This window comes from Schistocerca cancellata, unplaced genomic scaffold, assembly GCF_023864275.1.
Source record: "Schistocerca cancellata isolate TAMUIC-IGC-003103 unplaced genomic scaffold, iqSchCanc2.1 HiC_scaffold_589, whole genome shotgun sequence".
Taxonomy (NCBI): Eukaryota; Metazoa; Arthropoda; class Insecta; order Orthoptera; family Acrididae; genus Schistocerca; species Schistocerca cancellata.
Window position 1 is genome coordinate 14,826 of NW_026046601.1, and position 16,591 is coordinate 31,416.

The 16,591-nt window shown below is 53.8% G+C and overlaps 36 non-coding genes across 36 annotated transcripts; 29 read left to right on the top strand and 7 right to left on the bottom strand.

The window, feature by feature from the left end:
- Positions 1-610: 610 nt before the first annotated feature.
- On the top strand, positions 611-683 carry Trnam-cau (transfer RNA methionine (anticodon CAU)). Its single transcript has one exon. It is a non-coding gene; the product is annotated as a tRNA-Met (tRNA).
- A 322-nt stretch (positions 684-1,005) lies between these two features.
- On the top strand, positions 1,006-1,077 carry Trnae-uuc (transfer RNA glutamic acid (anticodon UUC)). Its single transcript has one exon. It is a non-coding gene; the product is annotated as a tRNA-Glu (tRNA).
- A 296-nt stretch (positions 1,078-1,373) lies between these two features.
- Positions 1,374-1,446, top strand: Trnak-uuu (transfer RNA lysine (anticodon UUU)). Its single transcript has one exon. It is a non-coding gene; the product is annotated as a tRNA-Lys (tRNA).
- A 140-nt stretch (positions 1,447-1,586) lies between these two features.
- Trnas-aga (transfer RNA serine (anticodon AGA)) lies at positions 1,587-1,668 on the top strand. Its single transcript has one exon. It is a non-coding gene; the product is annotated as a tRNA-Ser (tRNA).
- Positions 1,669-1,948: 280 nt separating this feature from the next.
- Positions 1,949-2,020, bottom strand: Trnag-ucc (transfer RNA glycine (anticodon UCC)). Its single transcript has one exon. It is a non-coding gene; the product is annotated as a tRNA-Gly (tRNA).
- An 822-nt stretch (positions 2,021-2,842) lies between these two features.
- Trnam-cau (transfer RNA methionine (anticodon CAU)) lies at positions 2,843-2,915 on the top strand. The gene has a single exon. It is a non-coding gene; the product is annotated as a tRNA-Met (tRNA).
- Positions 2,916-3,237: 322 nt separating this feature from the next.
- Trnae-uuc (transfer RNA glutamic acid (anticodon UUC)) lies at positions 3,238-3,309 on the top strand. Its single transcript has one exon. It is a non-coding gene; the product is annotated as a tRNA-Glu (tRNA).
- Positions 3,310-3,605: 296 nt separating this feature from the next.
- Positions 3,606-3,678, top strand: Trnak-uuu (transfer RNA lysine (anticodon UUU)). The gene has a single exon. It is a non-coding gene; the product is annotated as a tRNA-Lys (tRNA).
- A 140-nt stretch (positions 3,679-3,818) lies between these two features.
- Trnas-aga (transfer RNA serine (anticodon AGA)) lies at positions 3,819-3,900 on the top strand. The gene has a single exon. It is a non-coding gene; the product is annotated as a tRNA-Ser (tRNA).
- A 280-nt stretch (positions 3,901-4,180) lies between these two features.
- Trnag-ucc (transfer RNA glycine (anticodon UCC)) lies at positions 4,181-4,252 on the bottom strand. Its single transcript has one exon. It is a non-coding gene; the product is annotated as a tRNA-Gly (tRNA).
- Positions 4,253-5,074: 822 nt separating this feature from the next.
- Trnam-cau (transfer RNA methionine (anticodon CAU)) lies at positions 5,075-5,147 on the top strand. Its single transcript has one exon. It is a non-coding gene; the product is annotated as a tRNA-Met (tRNA).
- A 322-nt stretch (positions 5,148-5,469) lies between these two features.
- Positions 5,470-5,541, top strand: Trnae-uuc (transfer RNA glutamic acid (anticodon UUC)). Its single transcript has one exon. It is a non-coding gene; the product is annotated as a tRNA-Glu (tRNA).
- Positions 5,542-5,837: 296 nt separating this feature from the next.
- Trnak-uuu (transfer RNA lysine (anticodon UUU)) lies at positions 5,838-5,910 on the top strand. The gene has a single exon. It is a non-coding gene; the product is annotated as a tRNA-Lys (tRNA).
- Positions 5,911-6,050: 140 nt separating this feature from the next.
- Positions 6,051-6,132, top strand: Trnas-aga (transfer RNA serine (anticodon AGA)). The gene has a single exon. It is a non-coding gene; the product is annotated as a tRNA-Ser (tRNA).
- Positions 6,133-6,412: 280 nt separating this feature from the next.
- Positions 6,413-6,484, bottom strand: Trnag-ucc (transfer RNA glycine (anticodon UCC)). Its single transcript has one exon. It is a non-coding gene; the product is annotated as a tRNA-Gly (tRNA).
- Positions 6,485-7,306: 822 nt separating this feature from the next.
- Positions 7,307-7,379, top strand: Trnam-cau (transfer RNA methionine (anticodon CAU)). The gene has a single exon. It is a non-coding gene; the product is annotated as a tRNA-Met (tRNA).
- Positions 7,380-7,701: 322 nt separating this feature from the next.
- On the top strand, positions 7,702-7,773 carry Trnae-uuc (transfer RNA glutamic acid (anticodon UUC)). The gene has a single exon. It is a non-coding gene; the product is annotated as a tRNA-Glu (tRNA).
- Positions 7,774-8,069: 296 nt separating this feature from the next.
- Trnak-uuu (transfer RNA lysine (anticodon UUU)) lies at positions 8,070-8,142 on the top strand. The gene has a single exon. It is a non-coding gene; the product is annotated as a tRNA-Lys (tRNA).
- Positions 8,143-8,282: 140 nt separating this feature from the next.
- Positions 8,283-8,364, top strand: Trnas-aga (transfer RNA serine (anticodon AGA)). Its single transcript has one exon. It is a non-coding gene; the product is annotated as a tRNA-Ser (tRNA).
- Positions 8,365-8,644: 280 nt separating this feature from the next.
- On the bottom strand, positions 8,645-8,716 carry Trnag-ucc (transfer RNA glycine (anticodon UCC)). Its single transcript has one exon. It is a non-coding gene; the product is annotated as a tRNA-Gly (tRNA).
- An 822-nt stretch (positions 8,717-9,538) lies between these two features.
- Trnam-cau (transfer RNA methionine (anticodon CAU)) lies at positions 9,539-9,611 on the top strand. The gene has a single exon. It is a non-coding gene; the product is annotated as a tRNA-Met (tRNA).
- A 322-nt stretch (positions 9,612-9,933) lies between these two features.
- Positions 9,934-10,005, top strand: Trnae-uuc (transfer RNA glutamic acid (anticodon UUC)). The gene has a single exon. It is a non-coding gene; the product is annotated as a tRNA-Glu (tRNA).
- Positions 10,006-10,301: 296 nt separating this feature from the next.
- On the top strand, positions 10,302-10,374 carry Trnak-uuu (transfer RNA lysine (anticodon UUU)). The gene has a single exon. It is a non-coding gene; the product is annotated as a tRNA-Lys (tRNA).
- A 140-nt stretch (positions 10,375-10,514) lies between these two features.
- Positions 10,515-10,596, top strand: Trnas-aga (transfer RNA serine (anticodon AGA)). The gene has a single exon. It is a non-coding gene; the product is annotated as a tRNA-Ser (tRNA).
- Positions 10,597-10,876: 280 nt separating this feature from the next.
- Trnag-ucc (transfer RNA glycine (anticodon UCC)) lies at positions 10,877-10,948 on the bottom strand. The gene has a single exon. It is a non-coding gene; the product is annotated as a tRNA-Gly (tRNA).
- Positions 10,949-11,770: 822 nt separating this feature from the next.
- On the top strand, positions 11,771-11,843 carry Trnam-cau (transfer RNA methionine (anticodon CAU)). The gene has a single exon. It is a non-coding gene; the product is annotated as a tRNA-Met (tRNA).
- Positions 11,844-12,165: 322 nt separating this feature from the next.
- Trnae-uuc (transfer RNA glutamic acid (anticodon UUC)) lies at positions 12,166-12,237 on the top strand. The gene has a single exon. It is a non-coding gene; the product is annotated as a tRNA-Glu (tRNA).
- A 296-nt stretch (positions 12,238-12,533) lies between these two features.
- On the top strand, positions 12,534-12,606 carry Trnak-uuu (transfer RNA lysine (anticodon UUU)). The gene has a single exon. It is a non-coding gene; the product is annotated as a tRNA-Lys (tRNA).
- A 140-nt stretch (positions 12,607-12,746) lies between these two features.
- Positions 12,747-12,828, top strand: Trnas-aga (transfer RNA serine (anticodon AGA)). The gene has a single exon. It is a non-coding gene; the product is annotated as a tRNA-Ser (tRNA).
- Positions 12,829-13,108: 280 nt separating this feature from the next.
- Positions 13,109-13,180, bottom strand: Trnag-ucc (transfer RNA glycine (anticodon UCC)). The gene has a single exon. It is a non-coding gene; the product is annotated as a tRNA-Gly (tRNA).
- Positions 13,181-14,002: 822 nt separating this feature from the next.
- On the top strand, positions 14,003-14,078 carry Trnam-cau (transfer RNA methionine (anticodon CAU)). Its single transcript has one exon. It is a non-coding gene; the product is annotated as a tRNA-Met (tRNA).
- A 322-nt stretch (positions 14,079-14,400) lies between these two features.
- Positions 14,401-14,472, top strand: Trnae-uuc (transfer RNA glutamic acid (anticodon UUC)). Its single transcript has one exon. It is a non-coding gene; the product is annotated as a tRNA-Glu (tRNA).
- A 296-nt stretch (positions 14,473-14,768) lies between these two features.
- Trnak-uuu (transfer RNA lysine (anticodon UUU)) lies at positions 14,769-14,841 on the top strand. Its single transcript has one exon. It is a non-coding gene; the product is annotated as a tRNA-Lys (tRNA).
- A 140-nt stretch (positions 14,842-14,981) lies between these two features.
- Positions 14,982-15,063, top strand: Trnas-aga (transfer RNA serine (anticodon AGA)). Its single transcript has one exon. It is a non-coding gene; the product is annotated as a tRNA-Ser (tRNA).
- Positions 15,064-15,343: 280 nt separating this feature from the next.
- On the bottom strand, positions 15,344-15,415 carry Trnag-ucc (transfer RNA glycine (anticodon UCC)). The gene has a single exon. It is a non-coding gene; the product is annotated as a tRNA-Gly (tRNA).
- Positions 15,416-16,237: 822 nt separating this feature from the next.
- On the top strand, positions 16,238-16,310 carry Trnam-cau (transfer RNA methionine (anticodon CAU)). The gene has a single exon. It is a non-coding gene; the product is annotated as a tRNA-Met (tRNA).
- The last annotated feature ends 281 nt before the right edge of the window (positions 16,311-16,591 follow it).

Below are 16,591 nucleotides of genomic sequence, written 5' to 3' on the forward strand. Positions count from 1 at the left end.
TGTAGTGGGGGACTCCGCGTGTGTAGCACTTTTTTCGGTCGTATCCGACGTCGCTGGGTGGCAATCCCACTTTCCCTGCAGACAGCTGCTCGGGAATATGCTCGGCAAGCACGGACGGCATCGGACGTCCGCCCCCAACAAGTGCAACTAACAAAATGAGAACAACAACTAAAAAAGTGGTAGGTTGTTCGCCTACCACGCGGGCGGCCCGGCTTCGATTCCCGGCCGATGCATCGTTTTGCTGTTCTCGCTATAATGCCGCCGCGCCGATTGCCCGCTTGAGCTGCGTCAGCCTCAGGAATGTGTAGCAGGATTCGCTGTGAGAAGAACCAAACACGCAGCACGCAAGAGACCGTACTCGGACGGTCGCGTGCTATTTCTGAACTCTAGCGTCGGCCTGGCCCTACAGGCCGCTGTGTCCAGGTGCCGCAAGGGCGATGTACTGTTACCTCAGGCAGTGCTGCTTTCCGTTGAAAAAGCTGCGGCAGCAGTTTAATCTAGCCAGTCGGGAAAGCACGTGTAGCAACACAGCAGATTCTTGAGAAAGCGCAAACTGTCTATCTCTAATATGTGGGACTTACCAAGTTTCCTGGGACGCTTGTTGCAACGTGCCTCGGTAGCGCAGTAGGTAGCGCGTAAGTCTCATAATCTTAAGGTCGTGAGTTCGATCCTCACCCGGGGCATTTAATTTGCTGTACATCATGGCTGAATTAACGGGGCTGCTGTTGCTAGGGAACGAACTTAATTGTCGTTTGTTATCCCCAAGGAGTCCACGCCTCAGCGTAAAAATGTTTACTTCCAATTATGGCAAGGTACAACTTTGATCTTTCTCCTCCCCTGTTATGAGTAAAATATGATGCAAACAGCAATGAATAGTCAGTTTCGAGCTGTGCGCCATGCCAGTCTGCACGCACAAATACGCTCGCAAACAGAGAGCACCACTGAGTCCGGATTCAGCACGAAATGCGGGAGGAGAGGGAGTAAATCTCACGTTTACCGAGCAAATCCGGTGTGGTCTAGTGGCTAGGATACCTGGCTTTCACCCAGGAGGCCCGGGTTCGATTCCCGGTACCGGAAGAGAAGTTTTTGCGCTCACGTCCCTCCATGTTTTGGCCTTCCAACCTTCGTTTGTCGCCCTCCTTCCGGAGCTTCAACCGAACGTAATCGGGGAAAACAGGCACAAGATGCAATTACTGTCAGCACCGGGATAAAGGCAGAAGAGGCACTAGTCCGCTGTTGGGCTGCTACCAGCGTCAGTGGGAAGTCGGTGAAGTGGCCAGTTGCGCCAGAAGCCAGCAATTACCGTAGTACGCCTACACACGCGTTCCAATTATTCACATTGCTTGCAGCCGCTCCACCCACAACGGGCATGAGCCCGGATAGCTCAGTCGGTAGAGCATTAGGCTTTTAACCTAAGGGTCCAGGGTTCGAGTCCCTGTCCGGGCGAAGATTTTTAACGCTTCCGTAATGGCTCGTCTCGTAGCGCTGGTAGCCCTGCCGTAATCAGTGCACAGAGTTCGTTTCCTGTCAACATTCTGCGCAGACCGGTTAGATTTTTCACGATTCGAGGGAAGCTTCAGATACGAGCAGTCGTGGCCGAGTGGTTAAGGCGTCTGACTAGAAATCAGATTCCCTCTGGGAGCGTAGATTCGAGTCCTACCGACTGCGTCCGTTTTTCTTTTCTTTTTTTCTTTAGGAAGGAGGAGCAGAAAATTTCGCGGTTTGCCTGTCGTTTTGGTACCTCGCCACACCTCACCTCTCACAGTCGTTTATAGCGCCTGTCCTTTTGATAAGGGCGAATTCCAAGCGTCAGCTTTCGCGTCAGCCGAGCAAAGTCGGGACAAGTCGGGACATACTACAGGATGGCCTGCGTGGAGCAACGACGGAAAGAAAACGTTAATTTAACAGCACGTGGCTCACATACTCATACGCAAAAAGTTTCGCCCGTTGCGGTGGCCGGGAATCGAACCCGGATCGACTGCTTGGAAGGCAACTATGCTCACCATTACACCACCACCGCACAGCCGCTGCTCGCAACGCCGCGCTGTGTCGGCTTCCCGCCCGCCGCCAGCGGCCCACGGTGATAGTAGCTGTAGGCGCTTTACGAGGTAGGAGGGTGCATCCACACGCATTCGGGTAGCGCCTCCACGCACGCTGCGTCTTTGGGCAACACTCGTCGCCGCGGCCGCAACGTTACTCACACGATAGTGATGAGCGGTCGCTATAAGGCAGTGTAGTGGGGGACTCCGCGTGTGTAGCACTTTTTTCGGTCGTATCCGACGTCGCTGGGTGGCAATCCCACTTTCCCTGCAGACAGCTGCTCGGGAATATGCTCGGCAAGCACGGACGGCATCGGACGTCCGCCCCCAACAAGTGCAACTAACAAAATGAGAACAACAACTAAAAAAGTGGTAGGTTGTTCGCCTACCACGCGGGCGGCCCGGCTTCGATTCCCGGCCGATGCATCGTTTTGCTGTTCTCGCTATAATGCCGCCGCGCCGATTGCCCGCTTGAGCTGCGTCAGCCTCAGGAATGTGTAGCAGGATTCGCTGTGAGAAGAACCAAACACGCAGCACGCAAGAGACCGTACTTGGACGGTCGCGTGCTATTTCTGAACTCTAGCGTCGGCCTGGCCCTACAGGCCGCTGTGTCCAGGTGCCGCAAGGGCGATGTACTGTTACCTCAGGCAGTGCTGCTTTCCGTTGAAAAAGCTGCGGCAGCAGTTTAATCTAGCCAGTCGGGAAAGCACGTGTAGCAACACAGCAGATTCTTGAGAAAGCGCAAACTGTCTATCTCTAATATGTGGGACTTACCAAGTTTCCTGGGACGCTTGTTGCAACGTGCCTCGGTAGCGCAGTAGGTAGCGCGTAAGTCTCATAATCTTAAGGTCGTGAGTTCGATCCTCACCCGGGGCATTTAATTTGCTGTACATCATGGCTGAATTAACGGGGCTGCTGTTGCTAGGGAACGAACTTAATTGTCGTTTGTTATCCCCAAGGAGTCCACGCCTCAGCGTAAAAATGTTTACTTCCAATTATGGCAAGGTACAACTTTGATCTTTCTCCTCCCCTGTTATGAGTAAAATATGATGCAAACAGCAATGAATAGTCAGTTTCGAGCTGTGCGCCATGCCAGTCTGCACGCACAAATACGCTCGCAAACAGAGAGCACCACTGAGTCCGGATTCAGCACGAAATGCGGGAGGAGAGGGAGTAAATCTCACGTTTACCGAGCAAATCCGGTGTGGTCTAGTGGCTAGGATACCTGGCTTTCACCCAGGAGGCCCGGGTTCGATTCCCGGTACCGGAAGAGAAGTTTTTGCGCTCACGTCCCTCCATGTTTTGGCCTTCCAACCTTCGTTTGTCGCCCTCCTTCCGGAGCTTCAACCGAACGTAATCGGGGAAAACAGGCACAAGATGCAATTACTGTCAGCACCGGGATAAAGGCAGAAGAGGCACTAGTCCGCTGTTGGGCTGCTACCAGCGTCAGTGGGAAGTCGGTGAAGTGGCCAGTTGCGCCAGAAGCCAGCAATTACCGTAGTACGCCTACACACGCGTTCCAATTATTCACATTGCTTGCAGCCGCTCCACCCACAACGGGCATGAGCCCGGATAGCTCAGTCGGTAGAGCATTAGGCTTTTAACCTAAGGGTCCAGGGTTCGAGTCCCTGTCCGGGCGAAGATTTTTAACGCTTCCGTAATGGCTCGTCTCGTAGCGCTGGTAGCCCTGCCGTAATCAGTGCACAGAGTTCGTTTCCTGTCAACATTCTGCGCAGACCGGTTAGATTTTTCACGATTCGAGGGAAGCTTCAGATACGAGCAGTCGTGGCCGAGTGGTTAAGGCGTCTGACTAGAAATCAGATTCCCTCTGGGAGCGTAGGTTCGAGTCCTACCGACTGCGTCCGTTTTTCTTTTCTTTTTTTCTTTAGGAAGGAGGAGCAGAAAATTTCGCGGTTTGCCTGTCGTTTTGGTACCTCGCCACACCTCACCTCTCACAGTCGTTTATAGCGCCTGTCCTTTTGATAAGGGCGAATTCCAAGCGTCAGCTTTCGCGTCAGCCGAGCAAAGTCGGGACAAGTCGGGACATACTACAGGATGGCCTGCGTGGAGCAACGACGGAAAGAAAACGTTAATTTAACAGCACGTGGCTCACATACTCATACGCAAAAAGTTTCGCCCGTTGCGGTGGCCGGGAATCGAACCCGGATCAACTGCTTGGAAGGCAACTATGCTCACCATTACACCACCACCGCACAGCCGCTGCTCGCAACGCCGCGCTGTGTCGGCTTCCCGCCCGCCGCCAGCGGCCCACGGTGATAGTAGCTGTAGGCGCTTTACGAGGTAGGAGGGTGCATCCACACGCATTCGGGTAGCGCCTCCACGCACGCTGCGTCTTTGGGCAAGACTCGTCGCCGCGGCCGCAACGTTACTCACACGATAGTGATGAGCGGTCGCTATAAGGCAGTGTAGTGGGGGACTCCGCGTGTGTAGCACTTTTTTCGGTCGTATCCGACGTCGCTGGGTGGCAATCCCACTTTCCCTGCAGACAGCTGCTCGGGAATATGCTCGGCAAGCACGGACGGCATCGGACGTCCGCCCCCAACAAGTGCAACTAACAAAATGAGAACAACAACTAAAAAAGTGGTAGGTTGTTCGCCTACCACGCGGGCGGCCCGGCTTCGATTCCCGGCCGATGCATCGTTTTGCTGTTCTCGCTATAATGCCGCCGCGCCGATTGCCCGCTTGAGCTGCGTCAGCCTCAGGAATGTGTAGCAGGATTCGCTGTGAGAAGAACCAAACACGCAGCACGCAAGAGGCCGTACTTGGACGGTCGCGTGCTATTTCTGAACTCTAGCGTCGGCCTGGCCCTACAGGCCGCTGTGTCCAGGTGCCGCAAGGGCGATGTACTGTTACCTCAGGCAGTGCTGCTTTCCGTTGAAAAAGCTGCGGCAGCAGTTTAATCTAGCCAGTCGGGAAAGCACGTGTAGCAACACAGCAGATTCTTGAGAAAGCGCAAACTGTCTATCTCTAATATGTGGGACTTACCAAGTTTCCTGGGACGCTTGTTGCAACGTGCCTCGGTAGCGCAGTAGGTAGCGCGTAAGTCTCATAATCTTAAGGTCGTGAGTTCGATCCTCACCCGGGGCATTTAATTTGCTGTACATCATGGCTGAATTAACGGCGCTGCTGTTGCTAGGGAACGAACTTAATTGTCGTTTGTTATCCCCAAGGAGTCCACGCCTCAGCGTAAAAATGTTTACTTCCAATTATGGCAAGGTACAACTTTGATCTTTCTCCTCCCCTGTTATGAGTAAAATATGATGCAAACAGCAATGAATAGTCAGTTTCGAGCTGTGCGCCATGCCAGTCTGCACGCACAAATACGCTCGCAAACAGAGAGCACCACTGAGTCCGGATTCAGCACGAAATGCGGGAGGAGAGGGAGTAAATCTCACGTTTACCGAGCAAATCCGGTGTGGTCTAGTGGCTAGGATGCCTGGCTTTCACCCAGGAGGCCCGGGTTCGATTCCCGGTACCGGAAGAGAAGTTTTTGCGCACACGTCCCTCCATGTTTTGGCCTTCCAACCTTCGTTTGTCGCCCTCCTTCCGGAGCTTCAACCGAACGTAATCGGGGAAAACAGGCACAAGATGCAATTACTGTCAGCACCGGGATAAAGGCAGAAGAGGCACTAGTCCGCTGTTGGGCTGCTACCAGCGTCAGTGGGAAGTCGGTGAAGTGGCCAGTTGCGCCAGAAGCCAGCAATTACCGTAGTACGCCTACACACGCGTTCCAATTATTCACATTGCTTGCAGCCGCTCCACCCACAACGGGCATGAGCCCGGATAGCTCAGTCGGTAGAGCATTAGGCTTTTAATCTAAGGGTCCAGGGTTCGAGTCCCTGTCCGGGCGAAGATTTTTAACGCTTCCGTAATGGCTCGTCTCGTAGCGCTGGTAGCCCTGCCGTAATCAGTGCACAGAGTTCGTTTCCTGTCAACATTCTGCGCAGACCGGTTAGATTTTTCACGATTCGAGGGAAGCTTCAGATACGAGCAGTCGTGGCCGAGTGGTTAAGGCGTCTGACTAGAAATCAGATTCCCTCTGGGAGCGTAGGTTCGAGTCCTACCGACTGCGTCCGTTTTTCTTTTCTTTTTTTCTTTAGGAAGGAGGAGCAGAAAATTTCGCGGTTTGCCTGTCGTTTTGGTACCTCGCCACACCTCACCTCTCACAGTCGTTTATAGCGCCTGTCCTTTTGATAAGGGCGAATTCCAAGCGTCAGCTTTCGCGTCAGCCGAGCAAAGTCGGGACAAGTCGGGACATACTACAGGATGGCCTGCGTGGAGCAACGACGGAAAGAAAACGTTAATTTAACAGCACGTGGCTCACATACTCATACGCAAAAAGTTTCGCCCGTTGCGGTGGCCGGGAATCGAACCCGGATCGACTGCTTGGAAGGCAACTATGCTCACCATTACACCACCACCGCACAGCCGCTGCTCGCAACGCCGCGCTGTGTCGGCTTCCCGCCCGCCGCCAGCGGCCCACGGTGATAGTAGCTGTAGGCGCTTTACGAGGTAGGAGGGTGCATCCACACGCATTCGGGTAGCGCCTCCACGCACGCTGCGTCTTTGGGCAAGACTCGTCGCCGCGGCCGCAACGTTACTCACACGATAGTGATGAGCGGTCGCTATAAGGCAGTGTAGTGGGGGACTCCGCGTGTGTAGCACTTTTTTCGGTCGTATCCGACGTCGCTGGGTGGCAATCCCACTTTCCCTGCAGACAGCTGCTCGGGAATATGCTCGGCAAGCACGGACGGCATCGGACGTCCGCCCCCAACAAGTGCAACTAACAAAATGAGAACAACAACTAAAAAAGTGGTAGGTTGTTCGCCTACCACGCGGGCGGCCCGGCTTCGATTCCCGGCCGATGCATCGTTTTGCTGTTCTCGCTATAATGCCGCCGCGCCGATTGCCCGCTTGAGCTGCGTCAGCCTCAGGAATGTGTAGCAGGATTCGCTGTGAGAAGAACCAAACACGCAGCACGCAAGAGACCGTACTTGGACGGTCGCGTGCTATTTCTGAACTCTAGCGTCGGCCTGGCCCTACAGGCCGCTGTGTCCAGGTGCCGCAAGGGCGATGTACTGTTACCTCAGGCAGTGCTGCTTTCCGTTGAAAAAGCTGCGGCAGCAGTTTAATCTAGCCAGTCGGGAAAGCACGTGTAGCAACACAGCAGATTCTTGAGAAAGCGCAAACTGTCTATCTCTAATATGTGGGACTTACCAAGTTTCCTGGGACGCTTGTTGCAACGTGCCTCGGTAGCGCAGTAGGTAGCGCGTAAGTCTCATAATCTTAAGGTCGTGAGTTCGATCCTCACCCGGGGCATTTAATTTGCTGTACATCATGGCTGAATTAACGGCGCTGCTGTTGCTAGGGAACGAACTTAATTGTCGTTTGTTATCCCCAAGGAGTCCACGCCTCAGCGTAAAAATGTTTACTTCCAATTATGGCAAGGTACAACTTTGATCTTTCTCCTCCCCTGTTATGAGTAAAATATGATGCAAACAGCAATGAATAGTCAGTTTCGAGCTGTGCGCCATGCCAGTCTGCACGCACAAATACGCTCGCAAACAGAGAGCACCACTGAGTCCGGATTCAGCACGAAATGCGGGAGGAGAGGGAGTAAATCTCACGTTTACCGAGCAAATCCGGTGTGGTCTAGTGGCTAGGATACCTGGCTTTCACCCAGGAGGCCCGGGTTCGATTCCCGGTACCGGAAGAGAAGTTTTTGCGCACACGTCCCTCCATGTTTTGGCCTTCCAACCTTCGTTTGTCGCCCTCCTTCCGGAGCTTCAACCGAACGTAATCGGGGAAAACAGGCACAAGATGCAATTACTGTCAGCACCGGGATAAAGGCAGAAGAGGCACTAGTCCGCTGTTGGGCTGCTACCAGCGTCAGTGGGAAGTCGGTGAAGTGGCCAGTTGCGCCAGAAGCCAGCAATTACCGTAGTACGCCTACACACGCGTTCCAATTATTCACATTGCTTGCAGCCGCTCCACCCACAACGGGCATGAGCCCGGATAGCTCAGTCGGTAGAGCATTAGGCTTTTAATCTAAGGGTCCAGGGTTCGAGTCCCTGTCCGGGCGAAGATTTTTAACGCTTCCGTAATGGCTCGTCTCGTAGCGCTGGTAGCCCTGCCGTAATCAGTGCACAGAGTTCGTTTCCTGTCAACATTCTGCGCAGACCGGTTAGATTTTTCACGATTCGAGGGAAGCTTCAGATACGAGCAGTCGTGGCCGAGTGGTTAAGGCGTCTGACTAGAAATCAGATTCCCTCTGGGAGCGTAGGTTCGAGTCCTACCGACTGCGTCCGTTTTTCTTTTCTTTTTTTCTTTAGGAAGGAGGAGCAGAAAATTTCGCGGTTTGCCTGTCGTTTTGGTACCTCGCCACACCTCACCTCTCACAGTCGTTTATAGCGCCTGTCCTTTTGATAAGGGCGAATTCCAAGCGTCAGCTTTCGCGTCAGCCGAGCAAAGTCGGGACAAGTCGGGACATACTACAGGATGGCCTGCGTGGAGCAACGACGGAAAGAAAACGTTAATTTAACAGCACGTGGCTCACATACTCATACGCAAAAAGTTTCGCCCGTTGCGGTGGCCGGGAATCGAACCCGGATCGACTGCTTGGAAGGCAACTATGCTCACCATTACACCACCACCGCACAGCCGCTGCTCGCAACGCCGCGCTGTGTCGGCTTCCCGCCCGCCGCCAGCGGCCCACGGTGATAGTAGCTGTAGGCGCTTTACGAGGTAGGAGGGTGCATCCACACGCATTCGGGTAGCGCCTCCACGCACGCTGCGTCTTTGGGCAAGACTCGTCGCCGCGGCCGCAACGTTACTCACACGATAGTGATGAGCGGTCGCTATAAGGCAGTGTAGTGGGGGACTCCGCGTGTGTAGCACTTTTTTCGGTCGTATCCGACGTCGCTGGGTGGCAATCCCACTTTCCCTGCAGACAGCTGCTCGGGAATATGCTCGGCAAGCACGGACGGCATCGGACGTCCGCCCCCAACAAGTGCAACTAACAAAATGAGAACAACAACTAAAAAAGTGGTAGGTTGTTCGCCTACCACGCGGGCGGCCCGGCTTCGATTCCCGGCCGATGCATCGTTTTGCTGTTCTCGCTATAATGCCGCCGCGCCGATTGCCCGCTTGAGCTGCGTCAGCCTCAGGAATGTGTAGCAGGATTCGCTGTGAGAAGAACCAAACACGCAGCACGCAAGAGACCGTACTTGGACGGTCGCGTGCTATTTCTGAACTCTAGCGTCGGCCTGGCCCTACAGGCCGCTGTGTCCAGGTGCCGCAAGGGCGATGTACTGTTACCTCAGGCAGTGCTGCTTTCCGTTGAAAAAGCTGCGGCAGCAGTTTAATCTAGCCAGTCGGGAAAGCACGTGTAGCAACACAGCAGATTCTTGAGAAAGCGCAAACTGTCTATCTCTAATATGTGGGACTTACCAAGTTTCCTGGGACGCTTGTTGCAACGTGCCTCGGTAGCGCAGTAGGTAGCGCGTAAGTCTCATAATCTTAAGGTCGTGAGTTCGATCCTCACCCGGGGCATTTAATTTGCTGTACATCATGGCTGAATTAACGGCGCTGCTGTTGCTAGGGAACGAACTTAATTGTCGTTTGTTATCCCCAAGGAGTCCACGCCTCAGCGTAAAAATGTTTACTTCCAATTATGGCAAGGTACAACTTTGATCTTTCTCCTCCCCTGTTATGAGTAAAATATGATGCAAACAGCAATGAATAGTCAGTTTCGAGCTGTGCGCCATGCCAGTCTGCACGCACAAATACGCTCGCAAACAGAGAGCACCACTGAGTCCGGATTCAGCACGAAATGCGGGAGGAGAGGGAGTAAATCTCACGTTTACCGAGCAAATCCGGTGTGGTCTAGTGGCTAGGATACCTGGCTTTCACCCAGGAGGCCCGGGTTCGATTCCCGGTACCGGAAGAGAAGTTTTTGCGCACACGTCCCTCCATGTTTTGGCCTTCCAACCTTCGTTTGTCGCCCTCCTTCCGGAGCTTCAACCGAACGTAATCGGGGAAAACAGGCACAAGATGCAATTACTGTCAGCACCGGGATAAAGGCAGAAGAGGCACTAGTCCGCTGTTGGGCTGCTACCAGCGTCAGTGGGAAGTCGGTGAAGTGGCCAGTTGCGCCAGAAGCCAGCAATTACCGTAGTACGCCTACACACGCGTTCCAATTATTCACATTGCTTGCAGCCGCTCCACCCACAACGGGCATGAGCCCGGATAGCTCAGTCGGTAGAGCATTAGGCTTTTAATCTAAGGGTCCAGGGTTCGAGTCCCTGTCCGGGCGAAGATTTTTAACGCTTCCGTAATGGCTCGTCTCGTAGCGCTGGTAGCCCTGCCGTAATCAGTGCACAGAGTTCGTTTCCTGTCAACATTCTGCGCAGACCGGTTAGATTTTTCACGATTCGAGGGAAGCTTCAGATACGAGCAGTCGTGGCCGAGTGGTTAAGGCGTCTGACTAGAAATCAGATTCCCTCTGGGAGCGTAGGTTCGAGTCCTACCGACTGCGTCCGTTTTTCTTTTCTTTTTTTCTTTAGGAAGGAGGAGCAGAAAATTTCGCGGTTTGCCTGTCGTTTTGGTACCTCGCCACACCTCACCTCTCACAGTCGTTTATAGCGCCTGTCCTTTTGATAAGGGCGAATTCCAAGCGTCAGCTTTCGCGTCAGCCGAGCAAAGTCGGGACAAGTCGGGACATACTACAGGATGGCCTGCGTGGAGCAACGACGGAAAGAAAACGTTAATTTAACAGCACGTGGCTCACATACTCATACGCAAAAAGTTTCGCCCGTTGCGGTGGCCGGGAATCGAACCCGGATCAACTGCTTGGAAGGCAACTATGCTCACCATTACACCACCACCGCACAGCCGCTGCTCGCAACGCCGCGCTGTGTCGGCTTCCCGCCCGCCGCCAGCGGCCCACGGTGATAGTAGCTGTAGGCGCTTTACGAGGTAGGAGGGTGCATCCACACGCATTCGGGTAGCGCCTCCACGCACGCTGCGTCTTTGGGCAAGACTCGTCGCCGCGGCCGCAACGTTACTCACACGATAGTGATGAGCGGTCGCTATAAGGCAGTGTAGTGGGGGACTCCGCGTGTGTAGCACTTTTTTCGGTCGTATCCGACGTCGCTGGGTGGCAATCCCACTTTCCCTGCAGACAGCTGCTCGGGAATATGCTCGGCAAGCACGGACGGCATCGGACGTCCGCCCCCAACAAGTGCAACTAACAAAATGAGAACAACAACTAAAAAAGTGGTAGGTTGTTCGCCTACCACGCGGGCGGCCCGGCTTCGATTCCCGGCCGATGCATCGTTTTGCTGTTCTCGCTATAATGCCGCCGCGCCGATTGCCCGCTTGAGCTGCGTCAGCCTCAGGAATGTGTAGCAGGATTCGCTGTGAGAAGAACCAAACACGCAGCACGCAAGAGACCGTACTTGGACGGTCGCGTGCTATTTCTGAACTCTAGCGTCGGCCTGGCCCTACAGGCCGCTGTGTCCAGGTGCCGCAAGGGCGATGTACTGTTACCTCAGGCAGTGCTGCTTTCCGTTGAAAAAGCTGCGGCAGCAGTTTAATCTAGCCAGTCGGGAAAGCACGTGTAGCAACACAGCAGATTCTTGAGAAAGCGCAAACTGTCTATCTCTAATATGTGGGACTTACCAAGTTTCCTGGGACGCTTGTTGCAACGTGCCTCGGTAGCGCAGTAGGTAGCGCGTAAGTCTCATAATCTTAAGGTCGTGAGTTCGATCCTCACCCGGGGCATTTAATTTGCTGTACATCATGGCTGAATTAACGGCGCTGCTGTTGCTAGGGAACGAACTTAATTGTCGTTTGTTATCCCCAAGGAGTCCACGCCTCAGCGTAAAAATGTTTACTTCCAATTATGGCAAGGTACAACTTTGATCTTTCTCCTCCCCTGTTATGAGTAAAATATGATGCAAACAGCAATGAATAGTCAGTTTCGAGCTGTGCGCCATGCCAGTCTGCACGCACAAATACGCTCGCAAACAGAGAGCACCACTGAGTCCGGATTCAGCACGAAATGCGGGAGGAGAGGGAGTAAATCTCACGTTTACCGAGCAAATCCGGTGTGGTCTAGTGGCTAGGATACCTGGCTTTCACCCAGGAGGCCCGGGTTCGATTCCCGGTACCGGAAGAGAAGTTTTTGCGCACACGTCCCTCCATGTTTTGGCCTTCCAACCTTCGTTTGTCGCCCTCCTTCCGGAGCTTCAACCGAACGTAATCGGGGAAAACAGGCACAAGATGCAATTACTGTCAGCACCGGGATAAAGGCAGAAGAGGCACTAGTCCGCTGTTGGGCTGCTACCAGCGTCAGTGGGAAGTCGGTGAAGTGGCCAGTTGCGCCAGAAGCCAGCAATTACCGTAGTACGCCTACACACGCGTTCCAATTATTCACATTGCTTGCAGCCGCTCCACCCACAACGGGCATGAGCCCGGATAGCTCAGTCGGTAGAGCATTAGGCTTTTAATCTAAGGGTCCAGGGTTCGAGTCCCTGTCCGGGCGAAGATTTTTAACGCTTCCGTAATGGCTCGTCTCGTAGCGCTGGTAGCCCTGCCGTAATCAGTGCACAGAGTTCGTTTCCTGTCAACATTCTGCGCAGACCGGTTAGATTTTTCACGATTCGAGGGAAGCTTCAGATACGAGCAGTCGTGGCCGAGTGGTTAAGGCGTCTGACTAGAAATCAGATTCCCTCTGGGAGCGTAGGTTCGAGTCCTACCGACTGCGTCCGTTTTTCTTTTCTTTTTTTCTTTAGGAAGGAGGAGCAGAAAATTTCGCGGTTTGCCTGTCGTTTTGGTACCTCGCCACACCTCACCTCTCACAGTCGTTTATAGCGCCTGTCCTTTTGATAAGGGCGAATTCCAAGCGTCAGCTTTCGCGTCAGCCGAGCAAAGTCGGGACAAGTCGGGACATACTACAGGATGGCCTGCGTGGAGCAACGACGGAAAGAAAACGTTAATTTAACAGCACGTGGCTCACATACTCATACGCAAAAAGTTTCGCCCGTTGCGGTGGCCGGGAATCGAACCCGGATCGACTGCTTGGAAGGCAACTATGCTCACCATTACACCACCACCGCACAGCCGCTGCTCGCAACGCCGCGCTGTGTCGGCTTCCCGCCCGCCGCCAGCGGCCCACGGTGATAGTAGCTGTAGGCGCTTTACGAGGTAGGAGGGTGCATCCACACGCATTCGGGTAGCGCCTCCACGCACGCTGCGTCTTTGGGCAAGACTCGTCGCCGCGGCCGCAACGTTACTCACACGATAGTGATGAGCGGTCGCTATAAGGCAGTGTAGTGGGGGACTCCGCGTGTGTAGCACTTTTTTCGGTCGTATCCGACGTCGCTGGGTGGCAATCCCACTTTCCCTGCAGACAGCTGCTCGGGAATATGCTCGGCAAGCACGGACGGCATCGGACGTCCGCCCCCAACAAGTGCAACTAACAAAATGAGAACAACAACTAAAAAAGTGGTAGGTTGTTCGCCTACCACGCGGGCGGCCCGGCTTCGATTCCCGGCCGATGCATCGTTTTGCTGTTCTCGCTATAATGCCGCCGCGCCGATTGCCCGCTTGAGCTGCGTCAGCCTCAGGAATGTGTAGCAGGATTCGCTGTGAGAAGAACCAAACACGCAGCACGCAAGAGACCGTACTTGGACGGTCGCGTGCTATTTCTGAACTCTAGCGTCGGCCTGGCCCTACAGGCCGCTGTGTCCAGGTGCCGCAAGGGCGATGTACTGTTACCTCAGGCAGTGCTGCTTTCCGTTGAAAAAGCTGCGGCAGCAGTTTAATCTAGCCAGTCGGGAAAGCACGTGTAGCAACACAGCAGATTCTTGAGAAAGCGCAAACTGTCTATCTCTAATATGTGGGACTTACCAAGTTTCCTGGGACGCTTGTTGCAACGTGCCTCGGTAGCGCAGTAGGTAGCGCGTAAGTCTCATAATCTTAAGGTCGTCGTGAGTTCGATCCTCACCCGGGGCATTTAATTTGCTGTACATCATGGCTGAATTAACGGCGCTGCTGTTGCTAGGGAACGAACTTAATTGTCGTTTGTTATCCCCAAGGAGTCCACGCCTCAGCGTAAAAATGTTTACTTCCAATTATGGCAAGGTACAACTTTGATCTTTCTCCTCCCCTGTTATGAGTAAAATATGATGCAAACAGCAATGAATAGTCAGTTTCGAGCTGTGCGCCATGCCAGTCTGCACGCACAAATACGCTCGCAAACAGAGAGCACCACTGAGTCCGGATTCAGCACGAAATGCGGGAGGAGAGGGAGTAAATCTCACGTTTACCGAGCAAATCCGGTGTGGTCTAGTGGCTAGGATACCTGGCTTTCACCCAGGAGGCCCGGGTTCGATTCCCGGTACCGGAAGAGAAGTTTTTGCGCACACGTCCCTCCATGTTTTGGCCTTCCAACCTTCGTTTGTCGCCCTCCTTCCGGAGCTTCAACCGAACGTAATCGGGGAAAACAGGCACAAGATGCAATTACTGTCAGCACCGGGATAAAGGCAGAAGAGGCACTAGTCCGCTGTTGGGCTGCTACCAGCGTCAGTGGGAAGTCGGTGAAGTGGCCAGTTGCGCCAGAAGCCAGCAATTACCGTAGTACGCCTACACACGCGTTCCAATTATTCACATTGCTTGCAGCCGCTCCACCCACAACGGGCATGAGCCCGGATAGCTCAGTCGGTAGAGCATTAGGCTTTTAATCTAAGGGTCCAGGGTTCGAGTCCCTGTCCGGGCGAAGATTTTTAACGCTTCCGTAATGGCTCGTCTCGTAGCGCTGGTAGCCCTGCCGTAATCAGTGCACAGAGTTCGTTTCCTGTCAACATTCTGCGCAGACCGGTTAGATTTTTCACGATTCGAGGGAAGCTTCAGATACGAGCAGTCGTGGCCGAGTGGTTAAGGCGTCTGACTAGAAATCAGATTCCCTCTGGGAGCGTAGGTTCGAGTCCTACCGACTGCGTCCGTTTTTCTTTTCTTTTTTTCTTTAGGAAGGAGGAGCAGAAAATTTCGCGGTTTGCCTGTCGTTTTGGTACCTCGCCACACCTCACCTCTCACAGTCGTTTATAGCGCCTGTCCTTTTGATAAGGGCGAATTCCAAGCGTCAGCTTTCGCGTCAGCCGAGCAAAGTCGGGACAAGTCGGGACATACTACAGGATGGCCTGCGTGGAGCAACGACGGAAAGAAAACGTTAATTTAACAGCACGTGGCTCACATACTCATACGCAAAAAGTTTCGCCCGTTGCGGTGGCCGGGAATCGAACCCGGATCGACTGCTTGGAAGGCAACTATGCTCACCATTACACCACCACCGCACAGCCGCTGCTCGCAACGCCGCGCTGTGTCGGCTTCCCGCCCGCCGCCAGCGGCCCACGGTGATAGTAGCTGTAGGCGCTTTACGAGGTAGGAGGGTGCATCCACACGCATTCGGGTAGCGCCTCCACGCACGCTGCGTCTTTGGGCAAGACTCGTCGCCGCGGCCGCAACGTTACTCACACGATAGTGATGAGCGGTCGCTATAAGGCAGTGTAGTGGGGGACTCCGCGTGTGTAGCACTTTTTTCGGTCGTATCCGACGTCGCTGGGTGGCAATCCCACTTTCCCTGCAGACAGCTGCTCGGGAATATGCTCGGCAAGCACGGACGTCATCGGACGTCCGCCCCCAACAAGTGCAACTAACAAAATGAGAACAACAACTAAAAAAGTGGTAGGTTGTTCGCCTACCACGCGGGCGGCCCGGCTTCGATTCCCGGCCGATGCATCGTTTTGCTGTTCTCGCTATAATGCCGCCGCGCCGATTGCCCGCTTGAGCTGCGTCAGCCTCAGGAATGTGTAGCAGGATTCGCTGTGAGAAGAACCAAACACGCAGCACGCAAGAGACCGTACTTGGACGGTCGCGTGCTATTTCTGAACTCTAGCGTCGGCCTGGCCCTACAGGCCGCTGTGTCCAGGTGCCGCAAGGGCGATGTACTGTTACCTCAGGCAGTGCTGCTTTCCGTTGAAAAAGCTGCGGCAGCAGTTTAATCTAGCCAGTCGGGAAAGCACGTGTAGCAACACAGCAGATTCTTGAGAAAGCGCAAACTGTCTATCTCTAATATGTGGGACTTACCAAGTTTCCTGGGACGCTTGTTGCAACGTGCCTCGGTAGCGCAGTAGGTAGCGCGTAAGTCTCATAATCTTAAGGTCGTGAGTTCGATCCTCACCCGGGGCATTTAATTTGCTGTACATCATGGCTGAATTAACGGGGCTGCTGTTGCTAGGGAACGAACTTAATTGTCGTTTGTTATCCCCAAGGAGTCCACGCCTCAGCGTAAAAATGTTTACTTCCAATTATGGCAAGGTACAACTTTGATCTTTCTCCTCCCCTGTTATGAGTAAAATATGATGCAAACAGCAATGAATAGTCAGTTTCGAGCTGTGCGCCATGCCAGTCTGCACGCACAAATACGCTCGCAAACAGAGAGCACCACTGAGTCCGGATTCAGCACGAAA